The following is a 14901-nucleotide window of genomic DNA, read 5'->3' as shown; positions in this document are numbered from 1 at the left end:
GAAGCTCAGCTACATGACAGTAGGATGAAACAATCTATTGGCTATCACAGAGAATAACAACTTTATAAGCAGTATATTTTTTTCATGCTAGAAATTTATGTCACAATTTCTAGGACTATTTCTATTGGGTTTTCAGAGACTAATATCCACACCCAAATTTGGTCAAAACCAGTTCAGGATTCAGTATTAAATACTTTGCAGTAACCAAGCAGAACCTTTTTTTGTGTCAAACGATTTCAGTAAAAAAATGGTTGATTATCTGGTTTATTCGTGCTATTGCTTCTTATTTTATCACAGTCTACTATATAAATGCCTTGCAATCTCACTTTACCCGTTATTTCTTTTTTCCACAATATACGCATTCCAAAATCTTCTGTTTCCAGTAAAGCAAAGTCTAATTAATATTTGTAGCAACACGCAAAAAATGTTATCTACACTAAATCAACATAAAGGTAACACCTTAATTTTCAACTTTCAAGGCCAGAAGACAATTACAATCTGGAACAAAGAACAGCTTCCTCATAAGAACAAAACATGTTTTAGTACGCTAACAAATACTTGAAACAATAATCAATACTTTAAAAAAAGAGTAATTGTCCTCTACAGCTTCAGCAGTCTGACCCAAGACAACCTGAAGGAAAGAGAACAAAAATGTTCTCTGTCTGACGCTCCGGTTTTTCCTCGCTGTAGAAACAGAGGCAGCTTTACAGAGAAGCTGAAAGATGGCTACAGTGGCTTTCAACCGCCCATCCTGTCCATCGCGCAGCGGGCTACCTACGTGGTACAGGAACTCTTCTTCAGGGGATGACCAAAGGAGTTTGGGAAGAGGAAGGTCCAAGGAGAAGAGCATTGTAAGAATGAAAGAGTTGTATATAACTGCAACAGAGGAGGAAGGGGAAAGGGCTGGAGAGGCTGAAGGTACCAGGAGCACTGAGCAGCCCAGCCCTCGCTCCCCGCCATTCCTACACGTTGTGCAGTGCCCACATCTCTGTGACCGCTTGCTCTGAGCTGAGCAGATGCTGCTAAGAAGTTCTCACCAAGAACCAGCTGTCAGAAAGCGAGTGCTGTGCCCCAGCCAAACGGCAGGTACGTGACCACAACCAGACGTTCGGGACCTGCAGTTTGTAAAAGCCAACTCCTGGCAAAGAGTTACCCTGACCAGCTACAGCCACGGTAGTCACCACGTAGCCCGTGGTCGGCAGCCAGCTCTACCGAACAGCAGCGGGCTGTTCCACAGTGCCTACAAAAGTTTCTAGACCTGATCCTCAGCAAAGCAGCAGACCTGAACAATGTGGAAAGCTGGAGAATGAGAGCTCAGGCTCCCACAGGCGGGAACTTCAGCAGGGAGTTGGGCTGTGTGTGGCAGAAGAGAATGAAATACCAGAAGCGCAGGCTGGGATCCTGGCTGGGGAGACCTGGGGAAAGGAGGGCATGAAATGCATTGGCAGTATGAAAGTATGATCCAACATGAGTTAGGTTTTTGTTCATCACTTCACTGAGTTCTGCACTCCTGCTCTGACAGAATAGCTCAGAAGATGGGAAATTTGACTAGATGGATCAGTCAGGCAGTTCTGAAGTCCCAGCTAATGAATGAAGGAAACAATATTGAGAAACTAAGAGAAGGGCAATACTGGCTATCATGAAAACAAAAAAATTAGATGCTGGATTTAAAAGCCATCTATATGCTGTCCCCTTCTTATAATCTCTTTTCATTCTAACCGCTTAAAAGGTTGCTTGCATAAGCACAGCAGAACAGCAAAGCTGTAAGGAAGTACATGTTTATAGAGAACAGAAACACAATGTGAAAATACTAAAAAAAATTAAAATATATAATGAAGATTTATGAAAGTCCTTTCAATTTCTTCAAACACTATTTTCATCTAAGAAACCTGATAGCACAATAGAAAAATTATTTTTTTTCTCCAGTATTGTTTTCAATATTAACATAATCCTGACCACTAGCAATTTAAAAGCACAACAAAATTATATGAGAAGAGGCTCGGAGACATACACATGCAAAGACTCCATGCAAAAAAGGTACTGCAACTTATTTCGTGTGCTTGAGATCACTTCTGGTACAGCTATAAAACTAAGATGAAAAAATCTTCTAGAGTTAATAATCTTTGTACTTCAGTGGCATAATTAGTCAATTGTTTTACACCAAGAAGTTATTGAAAAAACAGTTGAAACCTGCAGAAGGATGCTCCTACATAGAACAGTGACTGATGGGCAGCTCTTTGACTGACTAAATGAACAAAGGGCTCCTGTGGATTTTAATAACGCTGATCCACTTGTGAATCATAAATGATACAGAAATCCTTTTGCATATTTGAGATTTTCAAGATGGGGTGGGGGGGGAAGGATGTTTTCATCCAGCAAAATGTTATTCATCATGATTATTTTTTTTTTGCCTTTAGGAAAACAACTGCATTTGATATGTGTTTGACATGGATGTCCTATCAGAGCCAGTTTTTTAGATTTTCTGTCAGAGGTAAGCTTTGTGAGAGAGAAGTACAGCAGGTTTCTCATACCCTTTCACAATTATCTGAAATATTGCATAGGAAAGATGAGCAGACTGACTTAGCAGTAGGGTGGTAAGGCCACTAGAGAAAAGATCCTGAAACTAACTGACACCACTAGGTTATAATTTCTCCTGGTATTAAATAATTCTATTGGATTTTTAAAATTTAGATTAAAAACTAGTTAATTAATATATAGTTTCTACTGTAACCATAAGTACAACAAAGTGTAAATAGATGTACCTGGGAGATAAGATTCACATATATTTAAAAAAGAAGCAGCTAATGTTCTCAGAAGAAAAAGCCTGGGCAGAGTTTGCTTTTCTGACTCTTGGAAGTCATGAGAAAACATTTCTTCAAGCTAATTAACTCCAAGCTTTCTTTTTCTGAATATACAAATACTTTTATCAGCCACAATGCCCTCTTACCTAGACACATTTCTTACACTGTGTTCTTACACTATCTACACCTAATTCTGTACATTTTACATGTATGTAGTTACGTATGCATACATTCCTTAAATAAACTTTCAAAACTACATTTTCAGAATGACACAGACATATCAATCTCAAATGCTAGGAAGTGAAAATGTTTACCTAGCCAGGATAATGTCACTTTGGAACCCTGTATGCATGCTTTAATTGAAATAATCTCACTTCTCCCCACAGGAGCCATACGTCATTAAGTGCAGGATAAAAGTTTGGGCGACTAAGATGGAAAACTGGAAAAGAAGGTTGTGTGTCCATCACAGCCTGAGTTCCTCCTCTGTATCAACCATGCAAATATATGACACAGCCCACAAGACTGAACGCTGATTCCCCGCTGGATATCACTCTTACCTCGGCTCTAGTTCCTAAACTCACTATGCCTCTCAAACAAGCTACTTCACTGGATTCCCAGTGTTGAATCCTATCATTCAGCTTTTAAAATTCTCACTTTAGGAAAGATCAAAGCATTCTCAACACCATCATCATATCCGCATGTCATACTGTAAAGTAATGCTGGTTAGGCTCAAACACAAACATACAAAACCCTAGAAAACTTCTTTACAATATTTATTGATGCAGCATCTTAAAAGATTTTTCTAACAAATTTTTTGTTTCTGTGAAAGACTTCTGTCTTTCACATAAGAGTTTTTTAAAAAATTAAAAAGTTGGCATGTCTGAAATAGTATTAGAACAAATAGCCTCTCGCAGCTGTGATTTCGTAGACAGCAGTGGCTGTATTCGCTCTGTGCATCAGACAGGAATTTTTCATTTCATACATCATTTAAAACTTGCTGCAGTGATTCCACAAACCTGTCTATACTATTAGCACAAAGTGAACAGAAGCCCTCTTTCCCACCCCCCACTCCAATTCAAGTTATTTTGGCCAAAATTCAACTGTGCAAGTGGACCACCATAGCACTGATCACAGAGAAGCAAAGCATTCTTAGTACTAGATAACAAAGGAAAAAAAATCTTACATTTTCATAAATAATATTGCATATTGTATTTGAATACATCAAAATAAAATTACACTGTCTACCTCATCAGCAAACTTACTGCGGAAGCAATATACCATAGCAAGCAACCAGCTAATGCACACAGTTGTTTCAATATTTTTAAACACAGATTTGCATTTATATCATATTTTCAGAAATTACTCTCCCAGGACAGTGTAAGAGTCTGGAACAAAGCTTCTCCTTGAAAAAATGCATATTCAGGCAGAGATCACCTACATATTCTGTGCCCATTAACACAGGCAGATCACTTATTGCTGCAACTGCCCCGGAAAAAATTATGAAGATTATCATTATTGCTAAAGTTAATATTGTTGGTATGGTCTTTTAATGCTCAAATATAGACCTATGTTCTGAAAATACATAATTCACTAACCTCTGTGATAAAGCCTTAAACTCACACTGTAGCCCCAATTCACACACCTTCAGAACTGCATTAGACTGAAAGCTGAAAAATGGACAGCTTTTTCAAAAAACTCATTTAAATAATGCTAAATACTTGGAACTCAGATTGGAAATATGAAGGAAGAGGTTTTCTCACCATATATGAAGGACTTCTGGACTGCAGTATATAACAGGATACTCACTTCCTGGGCATTAATTCAGTAATTCCACTTCTCGTTCAGGATAAATCCAGAAAGTAGCTAGCACAAATAGATGAAAAACACAAATTCAGCAGGGGTTGGATGTGAACAAACAGAACTTTTTCTTGTCCATTTGACTGACAAAAAAAAAATCTCCTCAGGTCTTCCCTTCCAGTCTAAAAGTTGTGTTATGAGAGAGGATGCAACAGTACTAGTTTGGTTCCACACCAGTTCTAGTTTGGTTCCACACCAGTACACACTGGTATCCTGCTAATACTGGCATCTCAAATGCATACACTAGCAGAATTTTTGGGCAGCAGTAATACTGTGTGAACAGAGTGTTAACCCAGAGTCACCTCTGTGCCCTCAGCCTGGCAGAACGCAGGGGAAGCAGGCCGTCACCCCCAGCCCAGCTGCCCCACGCCCAGTGTCCCAAAAGACACTGTGGCCATGGCCACACAGAGGGCAGGCCTCCAAACGCCTTGTGTTCCTGCCCTCAGAGAAAAGCCAAATCAGCCCAAGTTCCTTCCGTAATCTCTCTCTCTGCATGGAAAAAACAATGGAAAGCTCCCAAACAAACAGACCCCTTCTTTCTGCACCTTACTACATCAGTACAGAGATTGAAAAGCACGAACCAAACAAGAGCTGCAGATGGAAGAACACTTTTGAAGAAAGCACTGGTTAATATTTTCAGAAAGATAAGGCCCGAGAGTCAATCATTATAAACCATATGAAAGAGGCACTAAATATAGATTATATGACTCTCATCCTTTTCTGTCAAAACAGTATTTTAACTTTATTTTTAAATCTGCCCATCAGGGCAAAACTAATCACCAAAAAAAAGTGTTTTACCTTTCAAACATCTGTCATATATTAAAATTGCCTGTGTCAAATAGACAGAATAGGGATACATGGACAGTTTTCACAGATTCCTCAGATTTCTGGGCTCGAAAAATAAAATATACAGATATTAATAAGAATTGAAACATCCAGTCAGTAAATTTCTTCTCTCTGGGAGAGACTTCGCAGAGGAAAAGAAGCTTCAAGCAGTAAGAAGATACATTATATTTCCTTTTTAAAAAGTTGAGAACAGATTGCAGCGTTTGCAAGATAAGATGGTCTAAAATGGGTACTGCAATTTTAAACAGTCCAAACATATCTTGTCATCTCCAAACACTGGACTATATTAGATTACAATCTCAATTAATATCTGACATTATTTCTAACAGTGAAAAGTAACATCTTTTGCAGCTGACATAATAGCTCGCTGCTCCAGAGCGAGGAGCTCTCTGCACTGGGCTAGATGCCTAGAATTTCCCTACTCCTCTGACCTTAGCTGTAAAAAGCATTGTGATTCTTCTCTGATGTTTCCTGAACTGAAGGAGAGGAAAATATAGCAGGAGAAGGAGGTCACTTATAACGAGAGGCGTTTCCACAGGCAGGTACCAACACAAGAACGGAGTAGGGAGCTACACATCACAGAAAGCGAGTCTTAAAATACAAACAAACCCAAACCCAACAGGATAAAGGATCAGAGATGTCTAAATAGATTAGGCACCCACAGCATAAGTGAAAATCTAATCCCCAAAAGTGGCAGAAGGAAAAGGAGACAGGAGAAAAACTTAAATATGGAAGGCAAGGCTGGAAAGTCAAGGGGTAGTCCCCCTGGAGTTAGAGACAGGATCCAGGAAGCAAAAGGGAATGAATCAAGAGCAAAGTAGAAAATCTAGGATAGTGACTTTGAGTAAGATACGTCTGGATTAGAAACCCAAATGAATGCGATGGAGGATAAGCATGCTCTAGTTCCCCTCAGCAGGGACACCAGACTTCAGCATGGCTTGTCACCATGAACAACAGTGCCCAGTGCAACCAGTAGTGCCCAGCAACGTCCCCCTCCAGCTGTGTGCCTGAAGAGAAGAATACCTTCAGGTGCGTGACCTGCTGTTCCATTCTCCACTCATTAATGTGTATTAAAATGAATATTGATCGAGAACTTTTCTCTACATCGACAGCCGTATCACTGTAATGATGTGGAAAATACCTTCAAAAATAATTTCTTAGCGACAAGGAAAACTACTAGATAATGCTCCATATTATTAACACTCATAGTTAAATACAAAGATACATAACACTGCCCCGAGTTCATTATCTATTTGCTGGCTCTGCAGAAAAAAAAAGTCTGACTGCTACTGAATTGTTCTTTCAAAAATTTCCAGTAACTGCTAAGATTATGTACTGATACACCCTTCTTTTCAGTCAACACCAAAATATTTCTCTAAGTGTTGTGACCCTGAAAAACTTTTACTTTAAGTAAATTAAAGGACAGGCTACAATGATAAATTGAATATTCCTATTATTTTAAACTTGCCAGAACACATGTAAGTTATGAAAATGTGGTAAGTCATATGAATCAAACATTTTTGAGTTGAAAATTTTTGTGAGTAGTATAGTACTAGAACAGAAGAAAGGTTATAAAATCTAAGACCATTCAGTGACAGCTTCTAGAAAGCTTCCCAAATTACTTGTCCACATGCAATGAAACAACCAGGCACATGATGAAAGATTTTACTAAACATGAAATAAATACAAATGGTTATCTAGTTACATTTATGCAGCAAGTATGTAAATCTGCTTGTCTACATTCACAGCAGTTTCTTGAAAATACCAGTCTCAGATACAAGGCACTGACATCACAGTATCATTAGCTGAAAACTTAAAGGGAACTTACATGTTCTGACTAATACTGCACAATTAAAAAAGATAAGAGTCAGAAAAAGGAGACAACCATTTCTACAGATTCCTCCATTAGAGGCTCCACAAGTTCTCCTACATCAAAGAGGTAACAGTTCTACTACCAATGCCATTATGCTTCACAAAGTAATACACCCAAAGACACCATAATATCAACAACTCGGGCAGAAGCTGCGACCCTGAACCTCCAGAATCCCTGCCTTGCTCTCCTCCCTCCAGCTCTGCTTCGCTCTAGGTATTGGCCCATGGAGAGCTGCACACAAGATTCGGTGTTAACAAATGAGCACTAATAAACCAGCAGACATCTGCTATAATGGTATGTCTACAACAGGAATTCTGCAGCTACCTGTGTTGTTTCTGCCATAGTATTGTCTGCATCACCTTGGATTGCAAATGCTTACCTGAACGTAGCAAGCAAGCGTGTCAGTGCAGACCACGCAGTAAAGATCTACAGCTCTAAACTGTTCCACCTCCATCGTGAACTTCTCAACTCACAAATCAATAAAATATTGAGTAACAAACAATGAGCCAGAAATATTATTGGAAAACAAACAAACAAACAAACACCTTATTCAAAATTGCGAATCATGGAGCCTACACATTTTCCAACAGGAGTTCAGAAAATAAAAATCTCATTAAAGCTTTAGCCAAAATTTCTAATTCATCAAAGGACCACATTCTGAATACCAATGAATTTCATGAAAAAGAAGCGGTTTTTTTCTTGTCTGCGTGACTGTAAAATATCTCTTAGGTTGCAAAACTAAATCTGATGACACTGAAAAGTCTTTCAGGAACAAAGACAGATGAGTAAAACAACCACCAGATCTCTTTAATTCCATGCAAAAGTGTCAACAGCAAAATCACTGCATCTCTTCCATAGCAGAATATTAAATAGTTCATTAATATCCATTTTCCCTTCTTCTCCTTTCAGAGGCTACTAAAATTGTTTCTGTTTGATTTTACATGAGTGAAACTCCTCCCAAATGAAACAGGTACAAGTATCTTGAAAGAACATTCAAGTGTACATCATTCAAGACCCTGGCAGTCCCTATCTCTGTGAAACAACAATAGCATCCTACTAATAACAATGACTTGCTTAACTATTCATTTTTGTAAATAATGGAACTGAAAATTATCTAGTGATGGATTTACACTTTTACAATGCATCTCAGGGATGAAAATGAATAGGGACGAAGAAATTATGTATATTACAATGGGTGACACACAGAACTTAAGATTCTAGCTAGCTCCACAGAAGAACACAAGCTGGAAAATGTGGCACTACAATTTTTAGCATTTTGCCTTTGTCTAATACTACTGTGAGACATCCTATAGGTATTATTTGTGTTATAGTAGCACTTATAGACTCCAATTAAAATCCAAACACCATTATATTAGGCAGAAATAGTGTGAAAATTACAATAGGTGTCATAGCCATTTTAATTCCAAACAACCACAATAAATTACCTATTTCTCAGATATGCCTTCCTGTATATTGTAGTTACCCACAGAATTTAACATATTAGTTCTTATATTCAGGGGGAGCATTAAAAGGATTGCCTAGGCAGTCTTTTCAGCCTTTTTTTATTTGAAAACCATATTAATATTTCCAGTGGAGGCGCATAACCTAGAGAGTGAAAGCCTACTGACACAAGGCTTGCTTTCCTTAATCACCTTTCCTGAGAAGCAGCCCATGGAACCACAAGACCCTGTGGGCCACGAGCTGAAAAAAGCCTGCTCCCCTGAGGTATAAGACTGCAATTTTGCAGAAAATACATGCATTTAGATTTTCTTCTTATTGCTCCACCTTTTTAGTGAATTCCTTCTTTTATTTTAGCTTAAGTACTGACATACTAAACATACCAATTTATGCTAGTCTAGGCTATCATTTTACTATTAATATATTTGCACACTGAACAACTTAAGTCTGAGAAGTAGGTATGATCTGTTAGAAAGTTATTCTAAGATGGAGAAGCGCCTTGCATACATGTCTAGCCAGTTGGATAATTCAGTATCATTTGTTTTGACTTAAAGAGGAAGACACCACAAATTAGCGTAGATAGTGAAAAGTAAGATTATTTGGAGGCAGGAAACCAACAAAGGTGACAACTTTTCTGGTAACAACAGAAAACACTAAGTTTCTATACAAAAAAGTTAATAAAGATTACTTTGTGTTTAAGTAACAAATAGCAAGTGTTTACCCTGTGCCTATTAGTTCTCTAGTAGGGAGTTTATTATAAACAGTATTTCAAACACAGGACTTTAAGAGACAATGTATAAATATTTTAAATGGTAAAATATAGGTGTTGTCTTTTTTGTACTGTGTCCAGAAAATTTGCACAAACACATCAAATTCTCCACCTAGGGAATTTACCTTATTGTTAAGTTTGCATTTAAAACAAATGTACATGACCTATTTTGGGGCTAATATAACTAAAAGGAACCTATTTGTTGTTTATTATTTATAGAAGATTCACTTCAGATTAGGCCTTTTGCAGACGTGTGTATCTGTGTGGCATCATAAAGCCTCTCCAGATATCCCCCAGCACTAAAACAGACGAGAAAATGACAAGTTAGGATGTATCCCAGTACACACAGTATTTTATAAAAGCTAAGATTAAAAGCTGTTTTTTCCCTCTTCAGAAAGGCCACATGAAAGAGCTAGTACCATGGCTAATGCATTGACCTTCTGTGTCTGATAATGACAAGTTCAAGTTCCTAGAGTTGGATAAGATGTGGAACTAAAGTAAGTGCACTCAAGCAATGAGTTCTCCTGCTCTGTTAGAATCCTACTCACAAAACTAGCCCTATAGAAAGAAAGAAGAAAACAGTTTATTTTTTTTATATATATAACCAAGGAGTTTTTCTACACCATCAGCAGGTCTCATAACTACTTTCTTCAGAGTCTTCAGTCTAAGGCACTGCTGCTTTCTTTCACTTTTTAATAGGAAACTTGAAATTATTTCATGTGAGTAAATGATGTCAAATTTATGAAAAACAGAGATGTAAAATTGCTGCTTGTGTCTAAAATGTCACATTTTCAGCTTTTTTCTTCTAAACAGAAAAAAACATAGTAAAATTAAGCATGTCCTATAAGAGATACAACATCTCTTTACAAACATTGCCTTCCAAACGTCCAGGAAGTCAGAAACGCATTTTTATACAACAAGCAGACTCCCTAAAGTGAACTCCTCTGGAAATCTAGCATCTGCCTTTTGTTTCCAAAGAAGGACAGCAAAAATACACCAAGCATTTCTTCCTATCGTCAACTAAGAAAAACCCCAGTTGACCTAAAGCCTTTATTCCTATCAGTCATTACTTTTGTATGGTTTTGCCAGCTACAGTGTCTGGAGCTCTTCAGGGGCAGAATGAAACTCCTTCACAATGCTGCTGGCACGACTGAGGCACAGAGAAGAAAGCTGCTGCCGCCAAACTAGATCCAGCAGCAATAGGGTAGATAGAGAAGGCAAACAGAGTTTGACTAAGGAAAGTAACTAATAAAGCTTCTTTTTTTTCTAGATTACTAGTACTAATACATATTAGAATGTACTAGTAATACATACCTATGATTGTTTTAGCACATTTTATATTCTCAAATATTTATATTGCAGCTTACCCAGAGATATGACAACCTTTACATCTTTAAGTTATATAAGACAAGTAATAAAGGCTAAAAAAATGCTAGGACTCAAGCTGGTGTAAAGCAATACTTGCATCATCAGTTTTTAATCATCAGATCATACCCAATGTTTTACACTGAAAGATTCCTGACAGGACAGACTGTGATCACAAAGGGAATTAAACCATTCCGAATAAAATTCCCTTTTAAATTTGGCTCTTGAAACAGTATTTCTAATTTCCTCCTTCTCACCCCCAATTTGAGCTCATCTCAGAAACAATAATTTATTTAGGAAGATAAATTAATCTTAAGCATCTCCAAAGTCTTGGGTTATTCCACTCCAGTAAATTTTTGTAGATGGAAAATTTTCACTTTTCCTTAGAAAACAGAGTGATATTAAATACAAAAACCCACACATTAAAAGAACACTAACATTTCTAAAACAAGAGCTCGAGCTGAAGTTAAGAAATTGCCATAATTAAACTTGTCCAGGAAGACAGATTAAGGTCAAATATGTCTATTAATTTTGGGTATCCACTCTAAGCCACCTTAGACTTGATTTTTTTTTTTTTTGAAGCACAGCATTTCATAGCACTTATTATGTTCCTAGAAAGGTTTTTACTAGTTCCATTGCAGCTGTGATTTTTCACCACTTCTGCAAACCGAACACCACTCAAAGCTGAGCACCCAGTCTGCAGTGGGCAGTTAGCAGTGTCTGCGTGAGGGTTAAGTGACTTGACCAGCACCACGTCAGCAGTTTCTTGCAGAGGCAGAAAAAAAAAAGTCCTATTTTTTAAAGAGGCATTTCTCTGCTCTACTCATGGAGTCCACACTCCTTTTCCTGTGTGCTATATTAATTTCACCTTCTACCACTCACATAGCAGGAGCCCTCTGCAGCAGTAAACACCTTCTTTATAAAACTGAATCACCCCTATGACTTTCTCCATGAACAGATTGGGTGTAAATGCTTTTGATTCTGATATTAATCAAGTTCTCCATGAGGTGAGCAGGGGCAGGCCAGAGTGTGGGCCCCACAGCAGCCCACCCCCCCCACCCCCACCCCCCGCACTTCCACAGCTCCCAACCACCCGCGAGCCGCAGGGAGCCATTTGCACCCCCACCCACACACTGCTCCGCTGCCCCCCTTTGTCCGCTGGGCACACCTAACCCTCCACAGGGGGCTCTGAGCCAGCCAGGCCGAGACCCCAGTCAGAGAGCAGGGACCAAGCCGAGGCCCACGGCGGCGCAGGGACTCACCTGTGGGCAAAGCGCCGCACATACGTGTGCCTTTTACTGCTGTCGTGGTGGAGGGTCATGTGAAAACAGGGGGAGTAAAGCTGGCCTCAGAAGGGCTTCACTTGGTGGTGCAAGCTGAGGGAGCCAAAATGAAGATGAACAGCATCTGTTTCTGGTTGAGGTGTGCAGGGCAGGGCACCGTGCTAGCCCATGGCCTGCCACAGGGGCCACAGCCTGTCCTGGGCCCCTCAGCCTGTCTCAGGCACCCTCAGCCTGTCCTGGGCCCCTCAGCCTGTCCCGGGGCCCCTCAGCCTGTCCCGGGGACCCCTCAGCCTGTCCAGCGATCCCTCAGCCTCTCCCAGGACCCCTCAAGCCTGTCCCGGGCACCCTCAGCCTGTCCTGGGCCGATGGCCACTGCACACGCTCAGTGAGGGGTGATAGGCCCTGGTGGGCCGCCAGTCCCAGCCTGGCCTGTGGGGAATGGCACTCTGCTGAAATAAAAGATACATTCACACTTTGTAACACATTTTCTTGGGGTTTTGTTACATCACTCGCTACTTCTAATTATCAAAGAGACTTTCTTTCTAAACAAAGGCTGCTGCTTCTTCATCCAAGAACGATGTTAAGATGCTAAATGAGGTATACGATCACAGCGCCTTGCCAAACAAAAGGATAAGTCAAACGCAGGCACTTGTGATTTCTCCGCTGGATCAAGGAGAGGGAAAGGAGTTACAGAGAAGAAAGCCTAGATTTCAAACAAACGTTTCCATAATCAACACTTACTGCAAGCAAGGTTCAGAAAATTACAGGAAAAAAAATCTTTTTCTGTAAATATCCCTTGTTGTTTTCTTCTTTGTTTAAGGTGAAATATCTCTTTTTTCAAGGATCAGTCTTAACCTTTTCTTTTTCAGGTTAGCTTGGAAAAAGGAAAAGAAAAAGCTACCCTTGATTACTTTTTTTTAATTTGACACAATAAACTATGAATAGCTCCTCTGAAAATGTTAGAGCCTGCGATGCAACCTCCTTATTTAGATAAGTTCTAAACTGTTATTTACACAGAAGCCAAAGAATAATTTGTGCTATTAAGAAAAGATCTTTTTTCCCAAGACATACATTATTTGTTAACATTCCTAAATACTCATTATGTGAACACACAGTATTTAAAAAGTTTATTGTTTTCTCATTAAATATGGACATTTTGGGAAGAATCTGTGCACGATGTTAAATAAATAGCTATTTGAATAATTTTTAAGTTAATGTTTAAAATTCAAATAGTATCAATCTTTAGAAAAGCAGTTACTTCCTAGCTCCAGCACTGCCTTCTAGTCACCCTCATCAGCTTTTTTGTTTCCACTGAACCAATACACCTTTTCCACCACACAGTCCATTCTGATACATGCAGTGAGTTTCTGAATCCTCAGTAACCCTGTTAGAGGAAAGATGAGAGAATTTCTCTAACTGAGTATCTTTCTGTTCTTCCCCCTTAATTTCCAAGGCAATATTTGCCACACATTGTAATATTTTTCTTTCTGTCCTCCTCTCTTTATATGCCCTGCTCTTTGTGACATAACACTTCTTTGGAAGCTATCTGCAATTTGAGTACAAAACCCCTCTGATGTTTAATGATTATAACTTCAGGTTACAAATTAGCATCGTCAGTACAGGAAGCTTAAGCCAAGCTAGTTGAACATGGTTAAAGCTGAATGACTTCAGCTGGATAACATGGAAAAGATGCAAGTATATTTTTTTTGTCCTTTTTATTTATTATTTTCCCTTCCAATGGAAGAGGGTTACCTTTATTAATTCCTCTTAGCCTTTTATATGGCAATATTGGACAAAGTTACTGTGCATTTTTAAGTTCCATACAGCGTATTAAGTTGCATAATCCTTCACATCCTTCTGTGATATGGAAAATGTCACATTTTGCTTAGACACAATTTCAATAGTTTTATTTCTTTCAGAGGGTGCTTAAGTACATTTATTTTAATCAGGTTCTTACTGCATTCAAAGTTACTACAAAAAATTTAAGTATCAGAAGGCTTGATACAGTGCCTTAATCTGAGTGTAGTAAAATCCAGACGGTGATTTTCAAACCCGCACACTAAACTTGCATATTGTCTTTCTATGACTATACAAAATTCAAGTAATTTCAGGGGAAAAAAAAGTCTTTTTTTATAACTCAGGCCAGTGAACAAGCAATTTGTAGGAACAATTTGCACAAGCAAATCATGTTTAAAAGGCAATATCTGAACCTCCATCCCTTTCCTAAAGTAATTTTTAAGGAAAATTATTTCTTCCTAACCTGAAAGGTGGCTTTAAACCACCTACGAGCTGTTAGCCATCTGTATAAACTAGTTCAACAGAGTTTTACTGCCAGAGGATATCAGGTCAGAGATGGCTTCTGTTGTCAGATCAGTCACTGACTACCTCAATTGCCTTTGGCAAGTCATTTAACCTTTCTGTATTAATGTTTTCCTGCCAGTAGAATAGTTCTTCATCATGGTAGGGAGGAGTTTAGCCTATTAATTAAGAAAAATAACTATAAAAGTGCTCCTTTTTTAATTCCAATATCTGTCTGCTCTACAGGATAATACTAAGAAACTCAAAAACACTCTGCACATTAGATAGAAATGAACAGTTTCTATATAAGCGGGTGCTATTTCAGAGCAGATTTCTACCGTACATACTTTA

At 38.7% G+C, this 14901-nt stretch overlaps 1 protein-coding gene across 1 annotated transcript in view; it reads right to left on the bottom strand.

Moving 5' to 3' along the window:
• ZFHX3 (zinc finger homeobox 3) overlaps nucleotides 1-14901 on the bottom strand; it is a 671516-nt gene that overhangs the window by 431045 nt on the left and 225570 nt on the right. The window contains exon 3 of the mRNA XM_074881669.1: nucleotides 4562-4664. The gene's annotated coding sequence lies outside the window, so the exon portion shown is untranslated. The remainder of the gene's footprint in view (nucleotides 1-4561; nucleotides 4665-14901) is intronic.

Source organism: Strix uralensis, chromosome 12 (genome assembly GCF_047716275.1).
Source record: "Strix uralensis isolate ZFMK-TIS-50842 chromosome 12, bStrUra1, whole genome shotgun sequence".
Classification (NCBI taxonomy): Eukaryota; Metazoa; Chordata; class Aves; order Strigiformes; family Strigidae; genus Strix; species Strix uralensis.
This window is presented reverse-complemented; position numbering and strand designations above follow the sequence as displayed.